The following is a 24,421-nucleotide window of genomic DNA, read 5'->3' as shown; positions in this document are numbered from 1 at the left end:
TTTGAAGATAGTCCAATATTTGTTAGCTTGGGAGGATATGATCAGCAGTGCACTCTGCTTCATTGGGGATGGCCTACATCTGTCATCTGTAGTCTTTCAAAGATTTGCAAAGATATTGTCCACCACCCTTGCATATATTTTTTAGACAATGCTAACCAAATAAACCTACTAACATTATGAAGCAAACAAGGAAAATATGACTGTATTAATGATCGATGCCAGAGGACTAAGCAAGAAACTTCACTCCCGACAAGTATCCTCATCCTGAAGAACATAGGCATCTGTGTAGTGACTGTGACATGGTTTAAAATGGCAATGGACACTTTGGCTGTGCAGTGCTGCCACATGTTTAGACAAGCTAATGTTGGAAGTGTCTAAACCTTAATTCACATGAAACTCACATTAAGGCTGATGAAGTAGCATGATACGGTATAGTTTCTTCATGTCCAAATAATCATTAGAATGGTCCTGTACCATATATTAGTTAGCTACACAACTCCCTCTATGACCCAAGAAAGCCACAGTGCCTCTCTACAGGAACTGGAATCCCTCAGTATTAAACCCAATACCATTTTCCTAGATAATGTAAACCACTAGTGCAACACATACAGCTCTTCCATAATTCTGTCAATATAAATGCCCTGTAAAAATTAGTCAGAGTACCCAGTATGTGGAGCAATATCTTGGATCTTGTCCTTACTAATATGGGAGCATCTTACACCGTCACTTGCATATCTTTATCACTTAATGGTCTGACCGTAAAGTTATTTCCTTCAAAATAAATATAAATACAAACAGCAAAACGATGTAGGAGAAAAGATCAACTGGTATGTAAAACACAGCAATGTAGAAAAGTCAAACACGCACCAGTTGTTCACGGTAGAGGTGGTTCCAAAACTTTAATAAAATAGTAAAAATAAAGAACAGGTAAGTGCTTTCGTATGTAGCTTCTTCAGACCTGTTATCAAAGTAAAAACTCTAACCAGCTTTTAAACACCTTGTAACAGTTTCATCCAATCAACTGAAAAAGCATTAAAAGTTGCTAAGCAACACGATTGCATTGAAAATGCCAGTTAAATAAAGCAATTAAGCCTGCTTACATTCATATTCCTAAAAACAACTAAATGTTATAATGACTATAAAAATGCATATGCAATTAAATTCAATACTCGTATCACCTAGTACCTAATAATTCATAAAAACATTTAATCTATTTCATAAACTCAATAAATAAGAAAATGTACATATTAAAATTGCATAACTGCTCAACTAATGCATGTTGATTTAAAAACAATCCATCTACCCTATCTCTTCTTTTCAGCCTCTTTTTTAGGGGTCTTGCTCTCAATGCGGGTTGTATCGAAACGTGTTCATTAAGGCCAGGGGAATAATATGCCCCTAGTCTAAAAATTCATTTCATCTCAGAATGATGTCTTGTTAACTATATCCCCCATCCTAACATCTTGATTCAAAACTTCCAATACTTTATTTTTACCATTTTATTAAAGTTTTGGAACCACTTCTACCATGAACAACTGGTGTGTTTTTGACTTTCCTTCAAAATAAAATTGAAACCAGAGATCCCTTCCACATAAGGTGCCTTTAGAAATTTCTCTAAGACAAACTACTTACTCCTGATACATTGGCAGTTTCAAATCCCCTGCAAATGAACAATGGCTCAAAGAGCTCCATGGCAAAAATGTTCTATTTATTGAAAAAAAATGTCACACACAAGCCTTCACGTTAGTACTTCCTCAGGTGTAATTAATTGGAGCAAAGACAAAAATGGAGCATATATAAAACATGCAATTGACATATCAATTAAACAGTTAATCAATGTAAAACATCAATTAATTTAAAATCATGCTAAGTTAAAACAATACCTAGTAGATAAATAGTTGTGAATACTTATAATTTGTAATTCTTGATCTGAGAACTGATTTAAAACTACAAACCCCATTCTGTCAATTTCAAATCCTCACGAAACCCAGTTAACTCCACTGAATATGCAGAAAAGCACACCACTGTACTATGCCATCATGTAAACAGCTGCATAAATGCAACTATATCTTGAGGGAACAAGCACATGGCCAACCTCAGAAGCAGCCCCACTTTGTGGAACCATAATATCAACAAGTTTTACAACCAAAGGAAGAGACTTTTGGTTAAAAGTAAGAAGAGTAACTGTCGAAATGATAGGGACCCACCACTAAAATTGAACAACTCAAGAGCTTAATAAAATCTACCATAGCAAAGCTTAAGGCTAAAATAGTCTCCCAAGCCAAAGACAATCATAAGCCCTGTTTTAGTCGTTTCTAATCTTAGGAGCACAATTCAGCAATGTGCTGAGCTTATTTTTAACAATGTCACCTACATGAAAGCTGAAGATATACCTAACCTACTGGCTGATAAATTCAGCTCAGACTTTACCCCTCTCTGCCCTCCATCCACAAGATATACCTAAAACCATTTGTCTCCAGTTATCATACAAGAACAAGTCCTGAACCCTCTATCCGAAGCTTAAACTATTGAAACAATGTCCTTGGATGATTTAGCCACATCCCTAACACTGTTCAACCTCCATATAGGTTTCACACTAAGCAAATGAAGAATAACTGCAGTCATTCCCCTGTACAAATGAGGCTGTTCCACAGACCCAGGCAAATACAGAACCATAAGTTTATAAGTTAGATCAAGTGTTCAAGCCTTACAGCTTTCATGGAACACTATCTCAGTAATTGTTGGATAAAACACCAGAGCCCCAGCCCAGTCATCCAAAGACTTTTTAAATTTTACTAGATTATTTACATTTCTGATATATTCACATATTTTAGTCCATAATTGTACCACCCTGTGTGTTAAACAGAACTTTAAATTGTGATGTCTAAATAGTACATGTTTGGATTATTGTAACCTCCCAACCCAATAAAGACTAATGAAAATAGTCATTAAATACCTTATAAGGAAATAAATTTCAACTCCTGATATATCTGTGATGAACGGTATAAAGATCCACTGAACCATAAGTCTGACAAGCCACATATGCAAAGCCATGGAAAGACTTATCATTGAAGTAATCAGTGAGAGACCCTCCAAACACTGGACTAATCTCCACTTGGATTTATCAAGACAGGTCATACTTACTCATCCTTGTGGATCTCTTTGAAAAGGTCACTAAATCAATGGATGAAGATAAAACAATACACACCATACGCATCAACATGGCCAAGTTATTTGTCACAGTCCCTTACTCAAGCATACTAGAAATGCTAGATAAACTAGGAATAAATGCCTACATGACCAACTGGAATGCTAACTATCTCACTGGTAGGAAAAGTACAGTTTTGTACCTACCATAAATGTAGATGTTCGAGGATCTACATTGCTGCAGTCATAACCTGTGGGTAGTCCGCTGTCCTCGATCGGCCCGAATACCAAAGAGCTGGGCTGGCATCGGTCATTGTCACCTGGAGCTGACGTCAGTACGTAGTAGTACTAAAGCACATGACCGATGCCATATCCTCAGTCTTTCTTGCCCCAGATGTCAGAAGGCCTAAGAATGAAAGAAGGCCAGAGCCAAAATAGTAAACACCCAACCACAAACTATAGAGGGGAAGGAGGGAGGGATAATTGGACTGCAGCAATGTAGATCCTCGAACATCTACATTTATGGTAGGTACAAAACTGTACTATGTTCTTCGTCTCACATTGCTGCAGTCATAACCTGTGGGTAGAATCCCAAAGCAAAGGAAAAGGGAGGCTGGCAAACTAAGTAGCATTAGGAGCTGCTAACATGCCCTGTAAAACTGCAGTGGCAAACCCAGCCCTGGACTTGGAATAAAGAGGGAGATGGTAATGCTTAGAAAAGTGTGTACTGAACTCCAAGTAGCTGCCTCCAAAAATATCCTTAGTAGCTACCCCCCTCAAAAAAGCAGTAGATGTGGCAGTAGCCCTTGTAGAATGAGGTCTGATCCCAGCAGGAACATCCTTCCCATGATGAGAATAACAAAAAGCAATACATTGACCAATCCACTTAGAAATAGTCTGCTTTGAAACAGCTTTCCCTTGTGAACCCAAAGCAAAAGAAACAAATAACTGTTGGCTCTGTCTGAACTCTTTAGTTCTGCTCAAATAATAACGTAACTGTCTGTGGATATCCAAAGAATGCAAGACTTTTTCCCCCTTATTTTGGGGATCAGCATAAAACGTAGGCAAATGAATAGACTGGTTCAATGCCACATTAGAAATCACTTTAGGCATAAAAGTAGGGTTAGTTTGCAAAGAAACTCTATCCTTATGGAATATCAGAAAGGGTTCAACTGCCATGAGTGCCTGCAATTCAGATACCCTCCTAGCAGAAGTAATGGCCAACAAAAAAGCAGTCTTCCAAGACAAAAACTTCAATTCAGACGAAGCTGCAGGTTCAAAAGGAGGTAAAGTAAGCTTCTCCAACACAAAATTGAGATCCCAGGAAGGAGTAGGAGCTCTACGTGGGGGTCTTATATTCTTTGCCCCTCTAAGAAATTGTTTGAGCAAAGGGTGAGAAAATAAAGGAGGGTCACAATCATAGTGAGCCAAAATGGCTGCAGCATGAACCTTCACAGAAGAGAATGACAAACCCTTGTCCAGTAACTCAGTAAGATACTGCAGTGCAAAACTCAAATTAGGCACTGAAACATCAAAGCAGTTTGCTGTGCTCCAAAGAAAAAATCTCTTCCATTTATCAGCATAAACTTTCCTTGTACTAGGCCGCCTGGCTTCCAAAATGACATCTAAAACCTGTTGAGGAAGCTGAGACCCCACCAGCTCCATTACAGAATATGCCAGGCTGTTAGATGCAGGGACTGCACCCGAACATTGAGAAAATGATTGTTTGACTGGGACAACAAATGAGGAACCTGTGGCAAAGGCCAAGGAGGCTCCTGAATTAAACTCCTCAGCAGAGGATACCAATGCTGACGTGGCCAATCTGGTGCTATTAGAATCATGCAAGGCTTGTCCCGCCTGGCTTTCAAGAGTACCTTGGGAAGAAGAGGCAGAGGGGGAAAAGCATAAACGTGAAGGTTGTTCCAACTGAAAGATAGAGCATCCACTTTCCAAGCATTTGGGTGGAACAACTTTGTGCAAAATTTTGGCAGTTGGAAATTCAGTGGAGAAGCGAACAGATCTATGTCTGGAGCTCCCCAAGCCACGGTCAACTGTTTGAATACCTGAGGGTCCAGTTTCCACTCGTGGGGATCCACAATTTGCCTGCTCAATCCATCTGCTAGGGAGTTCTGTGCTCCTGGCAGAAACCGTGCTTGAAGATAGATGTGCAAACTCAGAGCAGTCTCCCACAAAATCATTGCTTGTCTGCAAAGAGGGTAGGAATGGGTTCCCCCCTGCTTGTTGATGTACAACATGACTGTTGTGTTGTCTGTTTGAATCAACACCTGTCCCGGCTGAAGTAGGTCCTAGAAGGCTGTCAAGGCAAATTGGACTGCTAACATCTCCTTCATGTTGATATGCAAATGTAGTAGTTTGGGAGGCCACGTGTCTTGTATCCATTTTCCATTGAAGTGTGCTCCCCAAGCCAAGTCCAAGGCATCCAACGTTAGGATCTGACTCGCCTCTGGTCGGATCACAGAGAGTCCCTTGTTTAGGTGACATTCCTGAGCCCATCACAAGAATTCCTTCTGGATGCAAGGTATAATCCGAATGACAGTGTCCAAACCGTGGCAGTGTTGAGTCCACACACTTTTGAGATACCATTGTAGCTTCCACATATGCAGTTTGGCATTGGGAAGTACTAGAATGCAAGATGCCATGAACCCCAAGGCTTGAAGGACTGTCCTTGCAGTCAGCCTGGACATTATTGATAACTGCTGGAAGTACAGATGAAGAGTTCTTTGTTTGTCCGGGGTCAGAAATGCCATCTGAGAAGCTGTATTCAGTCTCACACCCAGAAAGCACATGTCCTGAGAGGGCACTAGACTGGACTTTATTTCGTTCACAGAATACCCTAGGCACCTTAAAACTGCTATTACATACTGGAGATGTTGTAGTAACTTGTCCTTGTTTTGAGCAAGAATCAGGCAATCGTCCAGATAAGGATAAATTTGTATTCCTCTCTGTCTGAGGAAGGCAATTACAGGAGCCAGAACTTTTGTGAATACTCTGGGCACAGTAGATAAACCAAAGGGCAATGCAGAGAACTGATAATGAGAAGTACCAGCCCAGAATCTCAGGAATCTCCTGCAGCTGGTTCTGATAGGGATGTGAAGATAAGCCTCTTTGAGATCCAGGGTTACCATCCAGTGATCTTTGCCTAGCATAGGCAGAAGTTGTTGTAATGTTAACATCTTGAACTTTGGAATGTCTAGGTAGGTATTGAGAATGGACAAATCCAGAATTGGCCTCCAAGTGTTTCCTTTCTTTGGCACTAGGAAAAGACGGGAATAAAAACCTAGGCCTACTTCTGACGGAGGGACCACCTGAATTGCCCCCATCTGCAAAAGTAAAGAAATTTGCTCCTGAGCCTTCATCCTTTGCTGAGGAGGCACATCTGGCATGCCTTTGAAAGGAGGAAAAGTGTGAAAATAAAACTTGTACCCGTGATTTATTATATCCAACACCCATTTGTCCTGGGTGACCAAATGCCAGTTTTGTTTGAAAAGTCCCAACTTTCCTCCTAGAAGAGCTGCCAGTAAGGAAGGGTCCGGCAGCGGAAGATACAGGTCATTGGGTCTGTTTACGAAAGGGCTGACCCCTGCCCTCACCAGGAGACTGTGCAGGAGAACTCCAAATCCTAGGTCTGAAAGAACCCTGAGTGTGGGCTCTGCCTCTGCCACGTCTAGACCTGCCCTTAGACTGATAATCCGAAGAAGGATAAGACCATCCTCTAGCAGGCCAATTCCTACTAAACTTAGGGGGCTGCACCTGCATAAAATCTTTGACTGCCTGCATAGACTTAGCCTTATCTTCCATCTTTTTCAAAACTGCTTCCACAGGAGGACCAAAAAGTACTTCCGATTGAAGAGGAGCATCCAAAATCCAAGCCTTAACATGCTCTGACAAATTTTGATCCTTAAGCCAGGCATGTCTACGAATAACTGAACCTGTAGCAGCCACCCTGGATGTAGCCTGAAGAGCATCGAAACCACACTGTAAAGAATGCTTGCCAACTTGATCTGATGCATGAACCAACTCCTGGAGCTCCTTACACTCTATACCCTCAGATAAAGCATCCACCTTAGATTTCAATTGACCCAATAAAAAGTTCTGATACTTCAGCATATGAAATTGGCAATTCAACGCCCTCATAGCTAACGTAGAAGAGGTGTACACTTTTTTCCCCACCTATCTAAAGCTCTAGAATCTTTATCCAAAGGAACTGGATTCTTAACCACAGAAGCCCTAATACCCTTCGGACCTTGAATAATAGTTTCCGGATCAGCTCTAGGACTCTTGTACAAATACTTATGTGCTTCTGGAACTCTATAATATCTGTCTGGCTTAACAGGGGCAGGAGGCAAAGAATCAGGATTAAGGGAAGATTCAGAAAAAACATCCTGAACAACATCTAAGACAGGAGGAATAGCCAAGGGCCTATGTTGTGGTAGAAACAAAAATTCCCTAAGCCTCTTCCGAGAATCTGAAAAATCCTGGCCTTCCCACTTAAAATGTTCCCTCATGGAATGTAAAGTCTCAGAAAAAGAAAAATCCTCTGGAGGAGAAGCAGAAGGACAGGAATCCTCTGCTTCTGAGTCTGAATAAGAAGGGAAATCCTGAATTTTCTCAGCTGAGGAATCAGAGTAGTCAGAGGAAAGATCCATTCCCTCTAAATCTGCCTCCACCCTAGGCCTTTTCTCTGGGGGGTATAGAGCCCCTGATCAAAGTAATCAAGTCCTCTGCCATTTTCAACATATGTTTTTTAGGAACAGGGGCTGGAGAGCTAGAACCATGACCAGGGCCAACAAGACAAGGTTTGGCCTTAGCATGGCCTTTAGTAACTGAAGTAGAAGGCCTAATAACCTTCTGTAAAGATGGAACTACAGACACCTGAGAAGCACCCTCAGCTGGGCCTAAATCCAGAGAAGCCAACTCCTGCAAAAGTAAAGGCTCCCCCTGGGATTCAGCCGAACCCTTGGCAGGATCCACAGATTCAACCGGAGGCTCCGTAGAACCGGCGTCCGCAACGGACAACTCATCCAGTTTAGACTTCAAAGATTTATCCCTACGCTTTTTAGCGGTAGCGGGTGTCGGAGGATCCGACGGCATGTTATAGTTACACCTTTTACCAAAAACAAGCCTGGCACAGTCCAATCTCCTTTTAATGGTGCGCTTATTAAATCTAGCACAAAAGCGACACCCGACCACGTCGTGCTCAGGCCCCAAGCAAGGAATACAGAAAGAGTGATAGTCCCTATGAGGTATCTGTTTCCCACAAGAAATGCAATTATTAACTTTTTCTGACATCTGGAAACTGAGACAAGAAAAAGACAAAGATTTCCCCAACGGGGTACTTAGCCCAACTTGGTCTTCGGTCTGAAACTCGAAAAAAGACAATTTCAGAACGCCGAACGGCACTCGCAAACGCTGCTTCTGCTTCGGACCACGCAGCAAGAAAGACTGAGGATATGGCGTCGGTCGTGCACTTTAGTACTACTACATACTGACGTCAGCTCCAGGTGACAATGACCGACGCCAGCCCAGCTCTTTGGTATTCGGGCCGATCGAGGACAGCAGACTACCCACAGGTTATGACTGCAGCAATGTGAGACGAAGAACATCAGGAAATCAAAGTAGAGGAAGTGACCATCATAGACAGACCAATTACTCTCCTGTTTGGCATCTACTTCTCTGAAGCAAAAACAAATAATAAAGGTCTCTGTATGATTAAGTGTGCATTTGACTACAAGCTAAGAGCAATTGTTAAATTCCCAAATGACTTATCCATCCTTCAGGAAAGTTCATCCCAAACAAATAACTGATACCAGAGTCATGAACTGAAACTAAATACAAAAAAATGTATCATTTTATCATTTGGGAAGTCATCTACTCCATGGACTTAGTATAACGACAATGTACCCATGGGAGTTGACTCAGTTGTTTGGTATTTGTGAATTTATGCAGACAGTGACCTAACTTTTGACCCATATATGTCCTGTGTCATAAGAAAGTCCTTTTATATTGTGAGAATTACAAACAAAGGGATTTTGGCTTGATCCAGAGATTTTATTATCCTTTATTCAGCCCTCATTAGCCTAGTCATTGAGTATAATGTCCCGTAAGTATCTGTCCAGACACATGCAACAACAAAAATTCCCACAGAGATACCTTACTGAAATTATACATGGCCTAAACAATATATCCTATATGGAGTCACGCAAGGCCCTGTCACTGTACTCATTATCCTACAGATTGCTAAGACGGGAACTGTGTATAGCATGCAGCATGGCATCCACTGACTCATTACTTATGACATGCTGTACATCAAATGTCATCAGAAATACACAATCCAGGCATCTAAATCTCTTCTGCAATGTCAACCAAATGGTTTGGAGGGACAGGTATATCTCGCAGTGGATAACACTGTTCTGGAACAGAGTCTCCATCCAGGTAAAAAAGTTCATCACTGTCTATATTCAAGTGCAAGTTGGATCTATGGATTGTTAGTAGGAAATTTATCTTAGGATTTCACAGTATAGAAAGAGTCAGCTTTTAAATGCTTTATTCTATGCATAGGCCCCCTCAAATTATGAATGATATGATCCTAGTTATTCTCACTATGGATAATATAGCAATAACCCATGCCTGGGTGTGGGTGATGCGGGATTTACCCATGGTTGGCGTAGTTTGGTCCCAAGGGCAAAGCCCGAGGGACCAAACAAAGACAACCGTGGGTAAATCCCGCATTACCCACACCCAGAAGTGGGTTATTGCTATTATATTATGACATTATTTAAGAAAAGAAACAATTACTTTTCTTAAATAATGGCATTGTATAATGCCTCTTTGCTGCCCTTCTGCAGCTGTCTGGCATCTGCGGCAGTTCTGATGCACTGCGCATGCCTACGCAGTACATCAGAGCTGTGGCCAAAAGCAACGGAGAAAGCAAGATCTCCATTGCTTTTTTTACTGTTTCGCTGTGTTAAATGGGTTTAACATAGTGAGACAGCTTTAAAATAAGCAACGGAGATGTCCGTTGCTTATTTTAAACTGTCTACTATGTTAAACCCATTTAATAGCAATAAAAGCAACAGAGATCTTGCTTTCTCCGTTGCTTTTTTTTTTAAACCTGTCTCGCTATGTTAAATGGGTTTAACATAGCGAGACAGCTTTAAAATAAGCAATGGAGACCTCCGTTGCTTATTTTAAGGCTGTCTCGCTATGTTAAACCCATTTAACATAGCGAGACAGGTTTAAAAAAAAAGCAACGGAGAAAGCAAGATCTCTGTTGCTTTTTACTGTTTTGCTATGTTAAATGGGTTTAACATAGCAAGACAGCCTTAAAATAAGCAACGGAGATCTCCATTGCTTATTTTAAAGCTGTCTCGCTATGTTAAATCCATTTAACATAGCGAGACAGGTTTAAAAAGCACGGAGAAAGCAAGATCTCCGTTGCTTTTACTGTTGCTATGTTAAATGGGTTTAACATAGCGAGACAGCTTTAAAATAAGCAACGGACATCTCCGTTGCTTATTTTAAAGCTGTCTCGCTATGTTAAACCCATTTAACATAGCGAATCAGTAAAAAAGCAACGGAGATCTTGCTTTCTCCGTTACTTTTGGCCACAGCTCTGATGTACTGCGTAGGCATGCGCAGTACATCAGAACTGCCGCGGATGCCAGACAGCTGTGGAAGGGCAGCAAAGAGGCATTATATGATGCCATTATTTAAGAAAAGTAATTGATTCTTTTCTTAAATAATGTCATAGTATAATAGCAATAACCCACTTCTGGGTGTGGGTAATGCAGGATTTACCCATGGTTGTCTTTGTTTGGTCCCTCGGGCTTTGCCTTCGGGACCAAACCATGCCAACCGTGGGTAAATCCCGCATTACCCACACCCAGGCGTGGGTTATTGCTATAATAAACAAACAAGCAAGCTTAGGACTTACAAACATATGTATTCAGTTAGGAAGGGATTATTTGTTTATTGCTGCCGGTATTCATCTGCAGAAGTCACTTGGTATAGTTACAGTGCAGTAAAGCTGCATATGCATGTGAGGATACTCAAACTAGCATAAGTTATACTACACTGTACAGCTATCAGTCATTTAAAAATTCAAGTTTGCATTGTGATGTCATATGAACTTTGAACTTTTAGTACAACATAGCTTAAAGAAATTAACGTATATTCTTCGCATTTTATTGGTACAAAAAGTTCTTCATCTTGCATATAGAATTCTATAAGGAATTACCTCTACTGAACAATTATAGACATTTCAGAAATCTAACTAAGAAACTAACCCTTAATGACAAGAGGTCCTTCTATAACTCTGACCAACTCAATTACAATTACAATTCCAACCCCAGAAAGTTCTGGTCTACTATCAATCGAATCCTTTCTCCTGGCTGTCCCACAACCTCCTGCCCCTACCCTAACACATCCACCCCTTGAAACAGCATCTCTCCTCAACAAGCATTTTATAGACACCATACAAGCACTCACTCCCTCCAACTGCAACACTACTTCACCACCTACCTAACCCAATCCTTCCAACAAACTTCTATTCAATCTACATCCAGTCCCTACATCCTACATCAGATCTCATCTCCAAAAGCTCAAACCCTGCTCTCCTTCCACTGATGACCTTCCACCTACCTTCCTCAAACTTGCCACTGATTCTATACCCTACACAGTATCCATACTTATTAATAGATCTATTCTTGAATCCACTGTTCCTACCCTATGGAATTCCTTTTTCACTATTCCCTTACACAAAGGTGGCAATTCCACAGACCCATCCAACTACCGACCAATAGCGATCATATCCCCCCTCTAAGATTCTTGAAAAATGTATCCAAACACAACTACTCAAATACCTCCTTCAGCAAAATCTTCTCACTCCCACTTGGCATAGTTTCCGTCCCAACCAAGGTACTACTACTGCCCTCTTATCCTTTACTCATACCATTGCTGAGGCCCTAGACAGCAATAAACTCATATCTTGTCTTTTCCTCAATCTTTCCAAAGGATTTGATATAGTCTCCCATCCCCTTCTGCTTTTTAAACTCTCAAATCACAACCTATCCCTTTCCCCCTTGCCTGGTTCTCCAGTTACCTATCCAGCAGACAGCAATCTGTGAAATGGCATTCTTCTTCCTCTCCTTTCATACCAATCCATACAGGTGTACCACAAGGTTCCATTCTGGGTCCCCGGCTTTTCAATATCTTTACTAGTGATCTCTACACATCTTGTAAACAATCCTCCCTCATCCAATATGCAGATGACTCAACACTCATCTCCATCTCTGATAATATCTCTGAACTTCACACACTTTCCCAACAAGCCTTCCTATCCACAGAACAATGGTTATCCAATAATCTACTCATCCTTATCCCCAAAAAGACCAATCTCCTACTATTGCATCCACAATCTCTTAGTTATCATAAAACAACCTTTACTACTACCTCCTCAAACAACACCATTATTAAACCAGAAACTCAAATTAAACTCCTTGGAGTCATCACTGACAAACTCAAATGCAAGCCGCACATTCTCCAATGAATAAAAAAGACACACCAGAAACTTGGGGCAGGATTCACGAAGGCTTGCACGGAGTGTAAGAGATGTGTAAGACTCCATGCAAGCCTCGCGATCCAGGAACAGCCCGAAACTCCGGGTAAAAGACCAGCTAAAACGTCTCTTACACGGACTGGGCGTGGATATGCTAAATACCTCACTTGCAGCTGAAAGGCATGCAAATGAGGTAGAGCAGCGATCCACGAAGCAGAAAGCAGCCCGTGTAAGAGCCGTTTTAGCTGCAGAAATGTACTCAGTTGACAACTGAGTACGTTTCTGCAAAAATCACAATGGAGACATGTCAGCTCCAAATAAAGGGTGCACATGTGTCAGGCAGCATGCCAATGGCCAAATATGTGGCCATTGGCAAGGTACCCCAATGCAAATATGAAAAATAATTATTTTTTTTTTCGGCGATCGACGATGTTTAAACGCAGCGCAGCCCTGCACAAACGGGTTGCGCTGTATAAAACAGAAAAATGAAGGTTATAAATCCACAAATGTGGGTTTTATGCAATACATGGAGTTACAATACAGGGACCAGCAAACCAAAAACAACATGGCCACCGTTTAGGGGTTGCTAAGGGGGGAAGCTGAGTCTAAGAGATGTAACTAAGCATTAGTAGGCAATCTGATGTAAATGAGTGTTAGGATACTGAATTCCACTGTCACATAGCAAATGAGCACATTCTGAGTAGTGTAAGAGATACATAAGGGGGAGGAATAGAGTAGGAGATAGGTGACATCACAGGGGGGAATGGTAGAAAGAAATGCAGTTCATTGGAGGTCAGTGTTACATGACAGATGTCAACACATATCATGGAAAGAGGAGTGCCACAAGATAAGCATGGGAAAGTCAAGAAATGGAAGGTGTACACTGTTGCTTACACCAAGGTTTCTTGCTGGGCATGCATGCGCACATGTGCGCACCATGAGGTGCAGGTAGGGCAGTGTGCACGCGCGTGTAAGGCAGACTGAGCATTTTTTTTTTTTTTTTTATTTATCATTTGTTGACCGGGAAAGTCCAACTAGGTTCCACAGAGCCTGTTTTCAGTGGAGGCCCGGGGAGAAATGCTCCAAATGCATGTCTTTGGAATGTGGGAGGAAACCGGAGTACCCGGAGGAAACCCACGTGAACACAGGGAGAACATGCAAACTCCACACAGAAGGCACCCCAGCCGAGAATCGAACCGGAGAACCTCTTGCTGTGAGGCGACAACGTTAACCGCTGCACCACTGTGCTGCCCATCTGGGAGCCTGTTGGCAAACTTGTAACACTGTTTGCGCTGGTGTGCGCGCATTCTAACCCGAATAAGCAGATTCTGAACCGTGTAAGCATGTGTGCACATGTGTAAGCCACTGTGAGCGTGTTTCTGCTGGTATGCGCATTGCTACCCCCTGAGGAAACAGAAAGGAAAAAGGAAGCAACAGAATTAGTAGGAAGCTAAAAGGGAATACTGCTGGAGCTAGCAGGTGAAAACAATTAGAAGCAGGCAATTACACAGGCAGAATAGTAGCTCAGCCAAGCACTTAAAACTCTGCAAACAGCAGTGCAAGATGTTTCACTCAAGAGACACTGCAAGACAGGAGTAAGCTATTAGAAGTGAAAACTGAAAAAGCTGAACTCACTGCAGAAATGCTAGGTGCTGCCATAGCAGTCATAAGGAGACATAAGCGACTTGCTGAGGGAGGTGACAATGCAGATGGTGCCAGACTACCCACAGTGAGAAGACGGAGAAGAGTGTACAGGCCCAGGGTCACCTACCTCGGGTTACATGAGCTGTAGATAGTAGAGTGCTCGGACAGAGACCTCCTGCAGCAAATTGTCGAGCTGTGCAGGCCACGCCTCACACACAGAACCAACAGAGGGGTACCCATCCCAGTGGAATCCAAGGTATGTGTTGGCCTAAGAATACTAGCAACAGGTACCTTCCAGAGACCAACTGGAGATATGATGGGGATATCACAGGCATCAGCCTCCAGGGTACTGCACCAGTTCCTGGATGCCATGTCAGCACATGTCGGTGATCATGTATATTTCCCCAATGCCCGTGAGGTATTGGCCAGCAATATGTATCTCTTCCAGCAAATAGCGGAATACCCTGAGGTAGTGGGTGCAATAGACTGCACGCACATACGCATCAAAGCACCAGCCGATGAGCGGGGTAGGGCCTACATTAACAGCAAGGGCTTCCCCTCCATCAACTGCCAGGTCGTGTGTGATGCCCAGGGCATAATAATGCATGTGTGTGCTGGCTGCCCTGGGAGCTACCATGATTCCCATATCTGGCATTTGACGCAGCTGTACCAGACATTTGCCAATGGGGACATCCCACACGGACACCTAGTGGGGGATGCAGGTTATGCACTGGAGCCGTGGCTGATGACACCCATCAGAAACGCACACACCTGAACAGGAACGCCATAATGAGGCACACGCACAAACACGTAATGTAATAGAGCATGTGTTTGGGCTGCTCAAGTCACGGTGAGCCTTGCAGTACTCACCAACTACATGTACCCAAATTGTCATGGTATGTGCTATGCTACATAATATGATCTTGCGAAAACAGCTGCAGCAGGACCAGCATAGGGCCAGGCCAAACAGCCCCCCACCATTGCCAAGGCCACCACAGGCAGAACGTGACTCGGAGGAGGAACAACCTGAGCCTGCCCCAGTAGGCAGAAGGAGGCGTGCCCAGTATGCCCTGACCTTGGCAAAGAGGCAACGCATAGCACATACACTGGCTCAGTATGAACCCTGGGAATGATATCCCTCTCTGACTCACTCATATAATAACATGGATGCCTAAAATAACATAACCTGCTCTCAAACATGTGCAGGGAGTGTAATATGTGCATCCAACAGAGGCAGCCTTGCAGCACCACCTGAGGCATGAATGCCATGTGTTAAGTAATGTAACACCATGTAGTATATGCACACTTGAGGACCTTGACTAACATCCTACCCTCACCAAGCATGATGTCACAATATGACGATGGGATGATCAATTGCAATAATTGGCTGAAGTATTGCAGTTAGTCAAAGGGGATCCAATGTGTGCCAGCCTGGGATGACATGCTGAGCATGACATGATGCTCCACCTGCTAGGGGTGGCATGCACCTATCAGTCCAGGCCGCATGGATTCTGGCAAAGGCTGTCGTTACCCACAGCATGCCCTGAATAAGTAAGGCTCAAAACACAAACCCACCTCCAGAGGTATCACAAGGGATAAGAACCTAGATGTAATGCTACCCAATGCCAGAAGTCTAAACAGCAAGATGCGTGCAGTGTAAACCCACCCAGTATGGAGAATGTTGATATCTGTCCTGTAACAGAAAACTGGGTCAAGGCTCACAACAGCACCCTAACACTACCAGGTTACACCTCATACTGTGCTGTACAGCCTCAAAACATGGAACAACCTACAAAAGGAGGGTGACTAGCAATAATTGTCAAGGATAACCACATCCCCATATTGGTACCACAACAAGAAGCAGCATGAACTAGCCATGGTCAAGTAATAGTGGCTAAAACTGCTTCCCAGTTTATAGCCTGCTACAGACTACTGTCCTAACACCAGGAACTGCACCTGGACCTATGTTGGAATACATGAATATATCAAGCCCCCCAAACCACATTATAATGGGTGACTGAAAATATCCAGACATAGACTGGGAGCATTATACTAGCTCCAACACTGTAGGAGAAAAGTTCCTAGAATCCATAAACCAAAATGCCCAGGAACAATGTACCACTCCCACAAGAGGGGTAAGCATACTGGATGTGATAATCAGCAACATGGGTACTGGATGGCAAGATGAGAAGTGTATCCCTCACTGGTAAAACCAGACCATAGAGTAATCACACTGGATATACACAGCCTGACCACAGTCCCTGGCCAGAAAACCACAGTGAAAAACATGTGTAAAGCAAAAGTTGCACTCCTCCAAACTGATGTGGAATCCATTAAAGGCCCTGTGCAGGTGCAAAATATGGGCCACACCTCAGAACCTGTTATACAGGCATTCCATGAACACAGCCAGGAATGCTTGGATTATGCAATCACAAATAACAACAAGACACAATGCCATACACACAGGCATCTGGCATGCTGGACTCCAGCCATTACCAAACCATGCAAGAGAATGAGGAAGCTACTACATGATAGAGCAAACATAAAAAGGGAAGTAATCACTGATCAGTAGAATGGCAATAAAATATGTCCACACATACAATCCACTAAGGCCAGCTACAACAAGTTGAATCTGTGAATACTGAGGCAATATTACACCTGCCCCAAGTACACAGACAACCCTCAACTCCCCCCAAGAAATATATGTGAGAGATGCAACCATTTATCCAAACCGGAGGCTGAGCTCCCTCAACTCAGTACTGTCAAAAACTAGTCAGGAGGAGAAGGTAACCACACACACCACAAACCCAGTCCCACATAGACCTATCACAACTGCAAACCAAAGACATAAACACAGAAAAACATTCCTGGAGGCCCTAATTACAAACACAACACACCAACAGAGGCCTCCAAAGCAGACCCCCAAGCAACCACAACCTCCAAACATAGCACATGCAACACATAGTACACAAAGCTGGTGTGCCAAACAGTCACAGGCCAGAAGGAGAAACAACATGCCTGATACAGTTGTAATAGGTGACTCCATAGTCAGACACACTGCTGTCCCGCTCACCAGACTGAACAAGAGAAAGGGTACAGTAAGCTGCCTGTAGGCTGCTACAACACGCCACATAACACAAGTATGCAGGTCACCCCAAAGCAAGTAGAAATATGATGCAGTCATTGTCCATGCTGGCGTGAATGACCTGAGATGTACCTCCCTGGACTATATGAAAAGAGACATAGATGAGCTCTCTGAGTATGTACTCCAGGCCGGTATGACACTGACTGTTTTCAGCATCCTACCCTCACCAAGAATGATGCCACAGTACAAACACAGAATGGTCAGCTTTAACAAGTGGCACAATTACTGCTGTCATTCCAAGAGAATGTAATGTCTGTCTGCTTGGGATGTCATGCTTGACAAGCCATGCTGCTGTTCCAGGGATGGCTTACACCTGTTACCCCTGGGCATCTGGATATTGGATAAGGCTTTTGCCACCTCCATAGAGCCTTACGTAGGCAAGGCTGAAAAGACTAACCCACCACCCTAGAAAACATAAGTGGTAAGAAACATAAGGGTAATGCTGACCAATGCCAGACGTGTAAACCGCAATATGCATGCTCCTGAGGCCCTCCCCAGTATGGAGAAACCTGCTGCAAGCCTCCTGACAGCACACCAGCACTACCAGGTTATACCTCATATCATGTGTTATGGCCCCAAAACCTGGACCAAATCATAAAAGGAGGGGGAGTATCCATATTCAGCACAGACACCCATACGTCCAGGTAACTGACAATGCACGAAGCATCGGAGACCACCCATGTGCACCTAACCATAGGCAAAACTGCTGTACAGTCTGTAGCATGCTACAGACCACACTCTCACACACAGGAACCCCACCCAGCCATCCTGAAGACACTGGACAGTATGAATGTCCCACCAAATACCAAACAAGGTACTCACAAATTACCACATAGGTGGTAAACCATTATGTATGGAAGGAGTAATCGGGGACCTAGGGACACAAGTGGACAGTAACCTGTTATGTGACACTCACATTGCCAATCTGGCTAGGAAGACTGTCTATACTGGACACCGTATCATGAAAGGATTCACATCTACATCAACAGAGGTCATTGTGCCTTGTACTGTTCTCTTATCAGAACCATAATCTAGTACAATGCCTCATTTGGGATGTACCTTACCTGACACCTGCAGCAGTTAGAAAGACCTCAAAGGTACCTCACCAAGAGGATAAAGGGCCTCAAATATATGTCATATGCTGCCTGGCTGTAGACACCCCAGCTGAATGCAGTCACATACTGCCTACACAGAGGCGTTGTATGCCTGTTGTACAAGGCCATGTCCAACACAGGAGTAATGGACATGCTCCACCCCAGAAAACCCAAAGCCATCAGAGCTGTGATAGTGAGAGATGTCATCCTCAACACATAATGAAATAGGATGTGCTGGAGGGACAGATACATAACCCTGGAACAGAATCCCACTTCATGTTAGGCAGAGCCCCTCACTGACATTCTTCAACAGGAATCTTGCCAAGTGGATGGATGATCGTAGATGTACACTGGGGGTCTTCACTGTGTCACATCCAGACAGAGGCACAGTAAAGTAAATCATAAATGGCCATAATATTCACATAGCAAGGGGTGGCAAAAGCCACACACACTCTGGCTAGGCTTATAAATGCCCTAGGGTGGATAGCCTAGTATGAACCTATGAACCTATGAAGATACAAATTGTACAGGACACTAAGGATAATCACAAGGCTGTCTCAACTGATGGTAGGAACCTTGTTGGGAATTCACGGATATGCTCTGAATCACTCAAATATTACAAACAACATACCAAACACACACACATATTGCCAACATCCAACCTGACAGGTGCAATGCAACCCCCCCCCCCCCAGTGCAAAATATCTATCCCAGCAGACTGCTGGCCCCCTGACATTGCAGATGCTGAGGTAACAGCCAGCATCTACAAAGCAAAACACACAGCAGCAATGGTATGAGATGGTGTCCTGGGCTGAGTCCAACATGGACTCCAAGAAGAACGGAATGCCAAATCACACTACTGCTCAATGTCAGCCTTACCACAGGATATGTACCCAAAGAGCAGTGTACAACAACAGTGGTCCTTCCCAACAAAGGTGTTGCCTGAATGGATACTGCAAACTACCACCCCAGAATCCTGACAAGCTTGGTCTGCACAGCTATGGAAAGGATCAGCACGTACCGCAGACATAAAGATATTGGGGACCTACTGACACCGGTCCCTACCCAGTATGGCTTTCTTAAGTGCAGATGCTGCCCCTTAAACATGTTTGACTCATTTGAAACAGTCATAAAGGTCATTGATGAGGGCAATGTGGTCCACACAGCGTAGCTGGACCTTGCAAAGGCTTCCATACAATACCCCACGTGTTCATTATAGATAGGCTCACCAGCTTAAATATAAACTCCTATGTCAGTAGAGGGGTTGCAAACCAGACCAAGGACAGAACTGACATGGTCAGACATGCTGCAGCCATGTCAGACTACAAACCAGATATAACTGGCATCCCACAAGGCTTGGTCCTGGGACCTCCCTCGTTTGGTATATATGTCCCATAGGTACAGGCCAACATGGAAGGACTGTATCCGAACATGTTTGCAGAGGACTACAAACTGGCCACCATATCTGACCCTCCAGCTGACACAAGCATCCCACAAAAGGGCCACATAGAAACAGACAACTGGTGCCATAGCCATGTCAGCAAGCTAATTGCAGAAGTGTATAGTCAACCCCCGTGCATATACAGTAAGTGCCTACCAATTACCACATAGGTGTTAACCCATTACGTACTTAACATGTAATGAGAGACCTGGTGACACAAGGTGATAGATATCCTGCATTGGACAAACATGTGGCTGTAGTGTTTACAGAAACATACCATATACCCACCTAATCATGAAGGTTGTCAGATCTAGATAAGGGGAGGTCATTGTGGCTCTGCAGTCATCCGTCATCAGCATTACAATTGACTACAATAGCCCCTGTGGGATGTACCTCAGCAGACACCTCCATCAACTGTAAAGTCCCCAACAGTGCCTCACCAGGAGTATCAAAGAGCTTGAACAGATGCCATGTGTTGCCTAATTAAACAAACTGCAGCTCCGCACACTGCAAGCTGTGCCTGATGTATAAAGCCATGTCCAAGCTGGAATCAATGAACATGCTGCACCTTGTACAATCTGAATGGCAGTGAGCTATGCACATGAGAGACCTGAACCTCAGCACTGACATACATAGGACAAGCTGTACTGCATGATCCATAACACAGAAGCCACCCCCACTCATGAGTAAACTCCCAGTACAGGTTATCCATAGAGTCACTCATTGAGTCTCCTCAAGAGGAATCTTGATGAGTGGATGGGAGATGGTAGGTTTACCCTGGGTATCACTGTTATGTTACAGGTAGACGGAGGCACAGTATACTAACCATGACATATGTCATGGCAAACTCCACTTACAATGTGTGTCGAAGGACAAACACACTCTCCGACTGGCATTAGAAATGGCCTAGGGCACATCGCTAGTGTTTGATAATGTACACCTATGTTGTGGAATACACTACCAGTGTTGGACAAGCCTGGTTTAAGTAGCTCATATCTGAACATAATGCAACATGGTCAGATGTGCACAACTGGCCCCTAACCAGGCTGTTGTGCTCACTATGGAAATGTAAAGCAGTGCTAGGAGTAAAGCCCAGGATACTGTCCACCACAGTGAAAGTACTGAACCAGTACACTATACGGTACTACAGTGTTAGGTCAGTATGAAAGGATGTTGACAACTGTATGCAAAGTATCCCATGCAAACCCTACAGGCACAGTATAATCCCTGTTGTGTTCACACACAAAGCAGTTGGACAGTAACTACACAACATGACACACAACACACAACCATAAACGGGTTCACACTCATCCACAAATGTGGTGGGTTGCAGAGTTCAACATATGGAAAGCTCACACTGGGCATGCTCGCACACTTTGATAAATGAGACATATGTCAGACAACATGCCATGGGAAGGCTGAACTGGGCATGCTCACACACTTAGGCCAAATCTCAGTTTAGCAGTTGGCCACACATATCTGGTATTTGTACGTGTTATTCCAAGAACCAACCACATTACAGCAATCTGCCCACTGCACACAGTTAAATGACTACAGAGACATATGTGACATAGTGGATCCCTCCCATATGCAAACATCTTCCACAGATACACAAGTTGTTCATACAAACAGGGAATGCTATGGCAATAAAGACCTGCAAACAGTCTATCAGCAACAAATAATGTGCAGCTGACAATTAAACATATGGTTGTAGAGGTCAACACTAGGCTGTTTGCCCTAGGGAATGACAGCTTAGCCAGAGTGTGCTTGGCGTCTGCCTCCCCAGTACAGTAGGCTACTGTGCCACTGTAAAGTAGGTCACATAAGGCACCGTGTGAGGCTAGTGTGCTGTGCCTCTGTCAAGCAGGGACACAGTGGAGATCCCAGGGTTTGAATTTGCTAAGCCACATCCATGTTGTTGGTGTGTGCTGGAAGAGGGTTGCTGAGGACCTCTAACAGTAAGTGGACGTCAATAACAGACTGAGGGAAGCCTTATCTGCATTGTCTGGACAATTTCACTGTCAACACTGTGTCGTGATGATTATGAGGGATTGAAGTGATGTGACGGTACTGTTCAGAGATGTCCTCCCTCTGTGGGCTACTGCTCTGCAATGTATTAGTTCACTCTGTCTGTTGGACAGCTCATATATGGCTGATGTACACCTGACAGGTGTCCTGCTGTGGAGCAGTCATGAGTATATTTGGGATAGCATGATCAATGCAAACTTTTCACATGCTCATAGAATGCAATTGTCAAGGATTATGCAGAGTGGCCTGTATACTCCCCCAGCATGGGTCCTTTGAAGTCTTCCACCCCAGTCTTCACAAGTGTAAAGTCTGCTTTTGATAAATACAGTTTGTTTGCAGTGACAACCTTGCCTGGGGGTGGGAATGGGATATGGATGTCCAGGGAAAGGTGGGTATGGTCAGATATCAACAATGGTGGTCTACCTCTGGTGTGGAACAGTGAGTACCCATGTTGCAGATGGTCAGGTGCAATATGTATTCCCCCTTGTGGCTGTGGTGAGTGGTTCTGCCATAGCACATGGACTCACAAATTGTAGTGGCTGTAGGGTAATGTTGTAGAGGCCTGAGTAGTTCCCACACACAATATGCCTGTACCTGACATTAACAACTGGAATGGTGTATGTGAACACCTGCATATCCTGGCACTGTTCCCAGGGAAGCAAAGTGTGTGTCCTGGATGTGGGAGGGGTGGTCTGGACTGGATGTGTTGTGTGTTACAGGTCCTGTGGTCACGAAGCATGGTATAGAACATAACCTGCCAGTGCGATGTGCATATCTGACCCTGAAGTAGGTGGCTGCAAATGCATATATATGCTATCCCCTACCTGACAGGTAGTACTAGATGTACATACCTCTGTAGAAATAATGATGTCAGCACCCTATAAATACTGCAGGTGCAGAGCAGATGCCCAGTAATTTGGATAGTGCGCTCTGCTAATGCATCTCCCTCAAGTGTCATAATATAGATAAGTAGGGGTTTGAATCTTGTAAATCCCCAGTGAGTGGGGTTGTTGTGTGAGGGAAATGTCTCTTTTGGCAACTGGGAAAACACACTAGAGGATGCACATTCCCCTTTCTAAATACTGATGATGTCAGCACCCTATAAGTACAACAGGAGAAGGGAAACCTCCTGGTATTGCGAATAGCGCGCTCTGCTAATGCATCAGTCGCGAGTGTCATAACATAATTAGGTAGGGTTTTGAATCCTGCAAATGCCCAGTGTGTTTAGAGGGGGGTTAGTGCGTGTGCAAGTCTGTAAGAAAAAAATGTCCCTTTTGGCAACTAGGAGAACACACTACAGGAGGCACATTCCCCTTTCTAAACACTGATGATGTCAGCACCCTATAAGTAGAGCAGGAGAAGAGAAACCTTCCAGTAATTTGAATAGCGCACTCCGCTAATGCATCCATCTCAAGTGTCATAACATAATCAGGTAGGGATTTTTGAATCCTGTAAATGCCCAGTGTGTGTGTGGAGAGGGGTTAGTGTGTGTGCAAGTCTGTATAAAAGAAATGTCTCTTTTGGCAACTAGGAGAACACACTACAGGATGCACATTCCCCTTTCTAAACACTGATGATGTCAGCACCTTATACGTACAGCAGGAGAAGAGAAACCTTCCAGTAATCTGAATAGCACTATCTGCAAATGCATCTCTCTCAAGTGTCATAGCATAATTAGGTAGGGGTTTGAATCCTGCAAATGGCAAGTGTGTGTGTTTAGATGAGGGGAGTTTGTGTGTGGGCAATTCTGTCTGAAAGATATGTGCTTTTTGGCAATTAGGAAAACACACTACATGATGCACATTCCCCTTTCCAAACACTGATGATGTCAGCACCCTATAAGTACAGCCGGAGAAGAAAAACCTCCCAGTAATTCAAATAGCGCGCTCCGCTAATGCGTCTCTTTCAAGTGTCGTAACATAGTTAGGTAGGGGTATGAATCCGGCAAGTGTGTGTTTGTTTGTGTGTGTGTGTGGGGGGGGGGGTAGTAGGGTATGTGTAATTGCAAGTGTGAGAGAACAGTTCCTTTTGGCAACTACTACAATACACCAGATGCTGCATATTCCCCCAGTAAACACAGATGATGTCACCACACTATAAGTACAGCCAAACAGGGCAAATCGCCCAGTAATGCAAATAGTGTGCTCCGCTACTGGGTCTCTTACTACTGTCAGAGCACAGTTAGGTATGTTTTGGAAACCCACAACTGCCACGTGTGTTGGTGTCACACAAAATGCCCATGTGTGGGTTGTTGTTCATAACAATGCATGACATTGCTTAAACCAGCAATGGCAATGCACACATGATGTATGTGTGTGCCACATATACATATATACCTGTGACCT

Source organism: Protopterus annectens, chromosome 10.part0 (genome assembly GCF_019279795.1).
Source record: "Protopterus annectens isolate FY-2018-M chromosome 10.part0, PAN1.0, whole genome shotgun sequence".
Taxonomy (NCBI): Eukaryota; Metazoa; Chordata; order Ceratodontiformes; family Protopteridae; genus Protopterus; species Protopterus annectens.
Note: the sequence above shows the minus strand (reverse complement) of the source record.